Source organism: Myotis davidii, unplaced genomic scaffold (assembly GCF_000327345.1).
Source record: "Myotis davidii unplaced genomic scaffold, ASM32734v1 scaffold71, whole genome shotgun sequence".
In the NCBI taxonomy this organism is placed as follows: domain Eukaryota; kingdom Metazoa; phylum Chordata; class Mammalia; order Chiroptera; family Vespertilionidae; genus Myotis; species Myotis davidii.
Window position 1 is genome coordinate 3,060,195 of NW_006283588.1, and position 9,550 is coordinate 3,069,744.

The 9,550-nt window shown below is 34.0% G+C and overlaps 1 pseudogene; it reads left to right on the forward strand.

Moving 5' to 3' along the window:
* LOC102770509 overlaps positions 1-8,813 on the forward strand; it is a 10,673-nt pseudogene extending 1,860 nt beyond the window's left edge.
* Positions 8,814-9,550: the final 737 nt, after the last annotated feature.

The following is a 9,550-nucleotide window of genomic DNA, read 5'->3' on the forward strand; positions in this document are numbered from 1 at the left end:
GCTTGAAACACGTGTGCGCATGCCCCCCCCCACACACACACAACACAACACACACACACACACACATTAATCATCAAACTAACACAACAAATATAAAGGAATGTGAGGAACCTCATCCCATGAGAAATGCTATACATTTCTTTAAATGAAACTAATGCGAATATCTAAGAATATGTTGTTTCTCTTTTTATGTCTGCAGTTTTGCTTGCTTTATTTTAAAATAGTATAGTGTTTTGTACTATTAACTCTTTTAATTTAATGAGAGAATAAGGAATCATTAAAGGCTGAGTAAATTAAAATATTCATGCACTATGCATTTAAATGATTTCTGGATTAGAAAAATAATATTTAATAGTTTCATATGCTAATATGAAGGAAGCAAAGAGAAGTCACATTTATTTTTCATCTATTCCGTGGCAGTGATCTAGGTGCTTTACATGCATTACCTTTTTAACCTTCTCAGTAAAGCTATAAGGTGGCATTATTTTCGTCATTTTGCCGAAGGCGACGAGGCTAAGTAGCTAGTATATGGAAAATTTCAAAGTCAAATGGAATATGAATTAATGTTTCCCCAGCTCCAGAGCCTACAATTTTTCTTATGAGCCGCAATGGTTTCCATACAACCATTTTACATTTTTTATAAGGAAATGCAGTACATATATAAGTGTACTCATTTAAACACATTATCATGTGATTTTTTTAGATATGAGATTGAAGCCCATAGCATATTGAGGGTGAAGATTTGAAAAACACCTTTCTGAACTGATATAGCCAAGATATTTAAAACTTATAAAAGAAGATAGTAGCTTTTGAGGAACTTCCATATTGTTTTCCACAGTGGCTGCACCAATTTGCAATTTCACCAACAGTGTGTGAGGCTTCCCCCTTCCCACATCCTCACCAACACTTGTTGATTTGAGGATAGCAATTCTGACTCCCTAACCACTATGCTGTACACCTGAAGCTAATCTAAAATATTAAACATCAACTGTAATTGAAAAAATATTCTTGGTGATCATTCAAAAAAATAAGATTTTAGCAATAATCACACTTTGGGCCTAAGTCTATTGAGCACATTTAAGAAGGCTTATGGATTCCCCATGACATTTTTGCACTGTTTTCTATTGCAACCTTGCACTGTAAGCTCCAGTAACTACAATGCTGCCAGCATAGCTCAATGATGAATGAATAGCAGATCTTTTCAGTGAAACTGACTCCTTCAGAGCAGTGGTTCTCATTGAAATGCAGGCATATGAGAAAAATTGTATTTAAAAATGAAAAAGAAGGTAAAAATGCAGCATGCCAGCTCACTTTATTCTAGAATTAGTCTATCACAAAGAATGCTTGAGTGAGAATAACACTAATAATGCTAATATTGTTAGCACACTAATAATGCTAACATAATTATATTATTTTAGTATAATTTTGTAATAGCAGCACTAATGTTTTTAGTACTAGTACATGAAAATTAATAAAATAACAAGTAGAAGGAACTAATTGCAACAGAATCTCAAATGATCTTGAACTCTAGCTACAAAAGAAATATGAAAAATTCTGATTGTTACCGTGTTGGCTTTGGTGACTATAGTATGAAGCAACTTTGTTTTTAGAACTCTTTGTTTTAATTCTATAGTTTACAGAGGAAGCTATGCCATGAACTTACCTTATGTTTCACTTGGACAGGTCAATTTCAAGTCATTGGAAGGGTCCTAGCAGTGTTTTCACATGCTCATAAGTGTTTGTACATTTCCCCAAAATAAGATATATTAAATTCAGTTAAGATCACTGTTGCTTTCTATTCCAATCCCCATTGCTACCCCGACTCCCACACAAATACCTATTACTAACACCATAATGTAGAGACTATGGGCATGTTTGGCACCTGCCTAAGGCAACACTATATCGGAGATATATTTGGTTTGGATTTAGTGAACCAGGCTAGAACCAGAATATAGAAGTCTGGCACATAGGACAATCATTTATTTTTTAATTCTTTCTCACCTGTCAAGCATGTTTGGTAAATTTAATATCAGTTACCCTTGTAGATCAAGAAGGAAATGATAAGCAGACAAATTTTCTAATCAGTTCCCCCAAGTTCCCTATTTTCTATATTTTATGGGAAACAGGAGATTTTTTTTCAATGAAATAAGCAGCTTTAATCTGTATGTTGAAAGATGAGGTCAGAATAGGCAAAAAGGCCCTAGCTAGAGTGCCGCCTATGGACTAAAGGGTCCCAGGTTCGATTCCAGCCAAGGACACATGCCTAGGTTGCAGGCTCGATACCCCCCAGTAGGGGGCGGGCAGGAGGCAGCCAATCAATGATTCTCCCTCACCATTGATGTTTCTATCTTTCTATCCCTCTCCCCTCCTCTTTAAAATCAATAAAAACATTTTTTTAAAATAATAGGGAAAAAGATTAGGTTAGTTTTAGCTTTGCAGGAAGCAAACAAAATCTGAAAAACAGTAGAAATGTGTATTCATCTGAGACCTCATAAGAATGATATACTATTAGTAGTAACGATATGATAGCTTATAAGAAAGGTATTGATTGTCTTGTGAAGTAAATGAGCTTAAATTTTCATTTAGTTTATTACTGGAGTGATCATTTCTTTAACACTAGTATAACTTTCATGCTCTACTGATACTTACAAAAGCTTTTATTTTGTCTGGAATATTTTAATGGACCAAAACAGTTTCTCCCTAAAAGTATAATAGCAACAATTCTTATCTTTGAAAATGAACAGCCAAAAATAAATACAATGAGTATGTATTTTAACCAAGGTATTAACAATTTTATTTTTAAGGAAAATCTCATTACTTTAATGATTTTATTGAGAAATTCATTTTTTTAAAAGTCATGTATTTGGGAACCTTACCTGTCCTTAGCACAATGCAGTACTTACCTTTTTTCAACTTATCTAGAAAGAAAATCAAAACTTATTTTATTTTCTAAAATGCTAGTCTTACTAAAGCTTCTGCTCAATATTATATCATTTTTCTACATAAAACCTGCAGGTTCAGTAACCATACTTAGTTTAGTATTAAAATTAGTCATTTCACCTTACATTTGGATTGTGCTTAATAGTTTGTAATGTATTTTAACATATCATTTCTCTTGATATTATGAATATGTTAGGAGTTATTTAAGCCTATTATTATGTTATCCCTAAAATGGCAAAAGCATGATTCTGATTTATTTTCTGGTAGTTATACTATGATCTGTGATCACAAATCATACTGAAAACACTATTAGATTTCCACACACATTACAACAAATATGAGCAAGAGTGTGGGGGAACTAAAATAATTCCAATATTATTTTTTAATTGGAATTTATTATTTTATTATAAGAGAAAGAAGTTCTTACATATAAATAGCATTATTGTAAACATGTAAGGCAATATGATTAATATATACAATTTTTATAGCTAAATAAAATCAGTATGTATCGTCAAAGGAATTTTAGGGGTCTGTTTGACTGAAGAGAAAAAAGAAGGAAAAAGAAATTTGAAACATTACTTGGAGATGTCTTCTTACCTAAATGTTCCAAGAGTCACTGAACAGATTACTTCCAAGATACACGAAGAACTTCTTAATTAAGATTGTATTGATGCAGTGTATCTGCAGAGATAATTAAATAGAACACTAGTTTCTGCATGCAAAAACATATTTGTCTTCCCAGGAAAGTAATTGAGAAACAGTGGTGAGTAAGTGACTCAACCTTGATACAGAAACTTTTATCAGAAGACTTTCTATCAGTTAAGGAAACTCTGAGAATTGGCTATTGACATATGGGTTGGTCTAGCTCAGCGGTTCTCAACATGTGGGTCGCGACCCCTTTGGGGGTCGAACGACCCTTTCACAGGGGTCGCCTAGACCATAGGAAAACACATATATAATTACATATTGTTTTTGTGATGTTCATTTTGTAACAATGAAAATACCTCCTACATATCAGATATTTAAATTACAATTCATAACAGTAGCAAAATTACAGTTATGAAGTAGCAACAAAAATAATTTTGTGGTTGGGGATCACCACAACATGAGGAACTGTATTAAAGGGTCGCAGCATTAGGAAGGTTGAGAACCACTGGTCTAGCTTCTGTTTGTGTTTTAATTGAACACTCAAAAAGATGCATAGTAAAATAAATGTGTATTTCTCCCCATGCATTCACTCTAACAGAAAAAGATAAGCTAATTGGATTACAAAATCAACTGCAAGTTGATGCTTTATTCACTTGGTACTAATCAGTTTTATGATGATGCTTACTTACCCTTCTTTAAACAATCACTGAACTACTAAATTGTACTTTTTTATTTTAAAATAAAATTTCTTTCACATGTTTGCATCCCATTGATAATTATTTCTCTGGAGGAGTCACTCCCACTGAAAAGATCTGACATCCATTCATTATTGAGTTATGGTAATAACATTGTACTTACTGGAGCTTACAGTGCAAGGTTGTAATAGAAAATAGGAGAAAGGAAATCCTAGGGAAACTGCCAGCCTTCTTAAATGTGTCTGAACGACTTATACCAAGAATGTGTTTATTGCTTTGCTGTATATAATATTCTTTATATCCTTGTAACCATACAAGAATTAAGAAAAAAATTAATTTGTCTTTGTTAGAGGAGCACAAAGACATTGAGACAGATTTTCAAAAGCTTTACTATATCAGTACCAAATGACTCCAGATGAAGTTAGACAGGGTTACCCAAGAGCATATATGATCCCAGGAATATATTCTGGCATATGTGGGGAAAAACAAAACTCAATTTAAAACATCTGCACTGACCCTAAGCACTTCATAACACTGATAGTAGTTGAGCTACTAGTATTTGAGGATAGAGTTCAAAGAAAGGATTAGCCAGGCGTAGAGAAGATGAACTTTAGTAAGTAAGCAAATTCCTCCTTTCAAGAGTTTATGGGTTCAACACCCATGCCTTCGCCCAGTGAAAAAGTGTAAAAAGGGGTGTTAAAAATTATTAGAGAGGAACATTTTTCAGAATTGCAGAATAAGGACCTCTAAAATCTGTTTTTCCTTAAAAGCAATGAGAGCACTAATTTAAAATGTTGAAATTAACATTTTCAAAACTACAAAGTTAGCCAAAGGCTTCCAACAACCTGAGGACCATTAATTTAAAAATCACACAACAAAAAAACAAACAAACAAATAAAAACAGCTAAATATCAGCAGCATCAGTAAGGACCTTATCCCATTTTGACTTGCTCTATCCCCTTCCCTCTCTGCCCAGCTCCATAATTACCTGGACCAGGAGCAGCCTTGCAGCCATGGTAACAATGAAACCAAGCAGCCTAGCAGCCCCTAGAGGTGACAAAACTGGGTTTGAAGCTCTTCAGAAAGCTTAATCCCATGTATTTTGTCTGTCTGGCAGCTCCCTGAAAAAGATCTATTAACAGAGATTCTCTCTTTTCACTTGATCCAGAGTATATTCAGTGGGGAAAGGCTTATTACCAGGACATTTGTTGAAAACAATTGCTTAACATCTGAGCAATGATAACAGTTGGGGCAAACAAGAGGGTAGCCTAAGAGGTAAAAGGAAGATCTGGAGAATGACGTTTCATAGTTGGCTTTTAAAAGCTCCAAAATATTCTTGGCAATATACACAGCCCATTCATCTGAAGGATTTTGCACATACCCAAGAAGACCTGAGAAAGCCCTAATCCAGTGATGGCAAGCCTTTTGAGCTCGGCGTGTCAGCATTTTGAAAAACCCTAACTTAACTCTGGTGCCATGTCACACACAGAAATTTTTTGATATTTGCAACCATAGTAAAACAAAGACTTATATTTTGATATTTATTTTATATATGTAATGCCATTTAACAAAGAAAAATCAACCAAAAAAATGAGTTCGAGTGTCACCTCTGACACGCGTGTCATAGGTTTGCCATCACTGCCCTAATCACTCACCAGTGATGGGATTAAGAAGGTTGATGGACTCACCTAGATTTCACCTGTGGTTGAACTAAAGTTTTGAACCTGCAGGGACTGAAAAGACTAAGGCACAGCTTTTGAAGTGCTTGAATGATTGAGGCATGTTTCAATACAAACACACACACACACAGCCCCTCTGAAAAGAGTAGGACATTGTTTCAAGTAAAGATTGATTTAAAGACAATCAATCATTTTCTCTAGCAAGCTAAATGAGCCATAACTTCAGTGACTGCACATGGCAGAGTATATAGACTTTGAAGAATTATTACAAGAAAGTTGCAAAACAAACAGAATAAACAATAACAAATAGCAACAACATTTCTGGGAAAGATGGGAATTTTATTTCCACAATAGTCACATTATAAAATGTCCAGTTAAAAAAATAGTATAATACACACAAGGCAATAGGGAAGGATATGTCACACATAGGAAATAGAACAGTTGAAAGAAACTGCCTGAGGAAGCCTAACTGTTAGACTTACTAAACAAAGACTTTTCATCAACTCTTCGACATATGCTTTAAAAAAAACTTTTTTTAATCCTATGTATGAAGAATGAAAGGAAAGTTTGTGAATACTATGTCACCAAGTAACATATATCAATTAAAAGAAATTATAAAACAAATGAATGAAATAGAATTTCTGGAGTTTAAAAGTAAAATAATTGAAATGAAAAATTTACTAGAAACAACAACAGATATGTGTGGGTGGAAGAAAGAATTTGTGAACTTAAAGGGAAATAAATTGAAATTATCCTGTGTGAAGTACTGAAAGAAAAAAAAATGAATGAAAATAAAACCTCACAGATATGTGGACAAAACTAGCATATGTATAATGAGAGTCAAGGAAGCAGGGAGAGAAAAGAGGGCAGAAAAAACCTTATTCTTATTTGAAAGAATAAGGTGGAAAAGTTCCCAAATTTGATGAAAATGATGATTCAAAATATTAATTGCATGAATATTTGTCCTATAGCACATATAAATCTGTATGAATAAAAAAAGTATGGTATACCTACTTAACCATTCTCTCTGCAATGGAAAGAAAGGACATTTGTGTACATTACTAAATCAAACTTGCTCTATCTTAATGTGTAATTTATTGGCAAAAATCTATGAAAATATTTTAATTGACATAATGATTTTATTGAAAACAATGTAAGATCATATAGCACTTAGAACTCTTTAGAGTTATGAGTTCAGGGTATGAACCTATATAATCTGACTTTGAATCCAAGACCTTCCCAATTGTTAGTGAAAACATTCAGTGTTTCACCTGAGCTTATAGGCATTAATGTGGTAGTTGCCATTAAATCCAATAATTGCAGTTTTAAAGAAAAGCACTTGAAGAGCACATAGGTGGGATTGCTAACCTACCTTTTAACATGATGGTACTTTTCTGCAAGGAAACTCCTGATGAGGGATCTTTGACGATATTAAGGCGCTAGGAAGACATAGGCAGGAAAGATACAATGGTAAAGACTGAGATGCAGAGAGAAAATCAGGAATCTGGGAAGTCATGAGGACCTTTAAAAGTACTAAATTAGATTACATTATAATCAAAACTGTGAGAAGTGTGATGCCATCAAAATCAGAGAGTAAGTATGATAGTACTTTGTTAGGTTAATGAGTTTAGATTTTTGCTGAGTGCAATGGATAATAAATGGAGTATAAAGGAAACTATTTTCAGATTTGGATTTTAAGAAAATTCACTCTAGACAGCTGGAGGCAGTGGTGGTAATTGGTGTGGATGTTTTCCAACCATGGTAACCCCTCCAAATTCTTCCATCTTCCAGCCACAGCTCTTAGAACAACTTTGGGAAAGAAATTTTGCATCTGCTCTCTCCTCTAGAAATGGCCACTGTGCTCTGTAACAGAGCCAGAGTACTTTCTTCACTTCCAGGATTTTGCTCTTTAGTTAAAATTGTTGTCAATCTAAAGCCTTTTTAACTGGAGGATCTTCAGTTTCTGGTGAGTCATGTGACCACTGCACCTCCCTATGTATGCTCTTGAACAATATGGTCTGAGAACATAGGTTTTGACTGTCACCTCACTGGGGCCATGTCACAGAAGAACAGCCAGGTTTATATAACTTAATCTGATGTTCTAGCAAAACCTCTATCAAGTGAAAGGTATGAGTTTGCAACGGCACAGTATGTGAATGAATTTCAGGGTAATGATGCACCTGTTGCACAAGAAATTAACAGTGCAGAAACATACTTAGAAAGTGCCAGTGTAGAGTGCACAATCCAAACATATCCAGAATTGCTGCTAAGAGGTTTTCAATATCTGTTTCCAGAAGTGGCCTCCAACAAACTAATGATTCCAATGTAACACAGAAAACTAAGAGTAATATGACTATTTGGAGCGAGGAGGTAGATAATGAAAGAGACATGCTCTTTAAAATGTTCATCAGTGGTGCTAGGGAAATATGCTACACTCTTTGAGCCAAAGGCTATTTGGCTGACTTTATTGATCCATCCTTGGTTTGGTATTTTTTGGATCAGACACAGTGGGACAAAAGTAGGTTTATAGTTGTTCCCATGGAAAATAATATAATAATTAATAAATAATAACACAAGAATAAAGTCTGTGTTTTGTGTACTCATAACTGTAAACCTACTTTTGCCCTATCCTGTATACAAACACTCTTTTGAAACAGATGAATGCTATCAACATTTAGGGTTCTCTTTTGATGATCTTGGCTGCAGTAAAGTGATTCATCATAGTCTCTGGGGTACCCACATTGTTGTAGGAACTATCTTCACAAATGCAACACCAGAAAGCCATATTATAAAGAAATTAAATGGCAACCAGCAGCAATGCCAATTTATTTGCTGTACCATTTGTACTTAACATTTGGGTTGCTCTATAAATATTTGGATTGATCTATAGACACCTGTATAGAGAATGTTTGGTTTAGCCAATTTTTTAAACATTTAACTGTAATAATGACTATTTGTCAAACTGTTTTTTAAAATTATTATATACTTCCATAATTTGAATGGATTAAAATATATTTATAGCTTGAGACTCCTAACCTCTTTGATTATGGATCTACAATAGTAAGACCATTTAAAATTGACAGCTATATTATTGAAGTATAATGCTATCTTTATGCCAATTTAGTATGTTTAAAGCATTTATTCATATGTAAACACATACCTGACATTCTTGGAAGTTTCTAGTTTAATATTTATTGAGCTTTCGGAGTACCTCAGTTTATTACAATCAGTTGTATATGGGCATTTGCAAGTAAATTACTATATTAGAATTAATTACCTAATTTCATTAATGAATAGCTATAAGACTGATATACAGTGTTTCTGTGTGATTTAAAGGCTGATTTTCAAAAACCTGTATCCCACTATTTCAAACATAAGTTCTGTAGCAGCAGAAAAGTAGTCCATAGCCATCAGTGCAAGACAGTTCTCAGCTGAAAGTATTATTCTCAATTATAATGTCCTTCCTATGCTAATATACAGTTATTTTCAGAGTGCACCATGCTCACCTCAAGGTTTCTGTGTGAACAAATTACAGAGAGAATTGCAGATAACCCTGTCACATCATCACAAGGATCCATGGCAAAGACA